The sequence below is a fragment of the Penaeus monodon genome, chromosome 23 (genome assembly GCF_015228065.2).
Source record: "Penaeus monodon isolate SGIC_2016 chromosome 23, NSTDA_Pmon_1, whole genome shotgun sequence".
Taxonomy (NCBI): Eukaryota; Metazoa; Arthropoda; class Malacostraca; order Decapoda; family Penaeidae; genus Penaeus; species Penaeus monodon.
The window spans coordinates 7,350,555-7,351,571 of record NC_051408.1 but is presented as its reverse complement, the minus strand read 5'-3'; positions in this window follow the sequence as shown (position 1 = coordinate 7,351,571).

Here is a 1,017-nt window from a genome sequence, read left to right as displayed (position 1 = left end):
AAGCGGTTGTAACACCATTCTTGAAAGAGCTATTGAGGTTAATCAGTCAACATTTCATCATGTCCAGTCAAGCAGATCTTGCTCTTTGCTCAATGACCAATTACAAGAGAATCCCAAAGTACGTTCCAGTCCCTCGAATAGCATCCTTCAGAATTTTTTACCTAGTTTTTAAGGAGTTCAGTGTAAATGTTAAGTACTCAAGGTTCACCGATCAGCCAGTCTTTCCTACATATAACCAGAGGTTCTTTTTGTAAATACCTCAATTGACTTTGTATGTTTACTCTCAAAGATACTTATTTATACATTGGGGATAATGACATTTTGTGTAATGATGAAATTAAGTGATGGTTGGTCAAAATGCAAGGATGAACTCCTGAGTATTTGATGATATTATATACACATATATTTATATACCAAGGCTTGTAGCCTAGATCCTAATGCTTGATATACCCTGTGCTCAACACTATGCAAAAATCGAAAATCCATTATTATATTGTGTTTACAAGATAATTCTTTTATTACTCTACTAATGAAAACTGTTTGTGAATCTGTATTTTATATAAAAGATCAGTGTCAGATATATATTTTTCTCTGGGAGAATTACAAAAAGAAAACTCAAAAGTGTCCTTACTAATTACATTGGGTTGTATTTGGAAAAAGAAAGCATTATCTCTACTTCATAGATAACAGTCACTTGTGTTTGCTGAATCAGGAAAAGTTACCAATTTCAGTGGTATAATTTAAGTGTTTGTTTTACTTGAATAACTATTGTGATTATGGCAGTTTTAGATTTCATGTTCATCTCATCACTGAAGATGAATTTTTTTTCATATGAATTATGACAGCATATACTTACTAAACTAAACAGAATATGACAGATCTGAAGGGGGGAAGATTTATGTTGACATTTTTATCCTTTGAATAATCAATATCTGCAGTTGCTGTGCAGTCACAATTCATATATGTAACAATGACTATAAAAGTGAATGATTTTTAACTAAACAGCTATATCTTGTT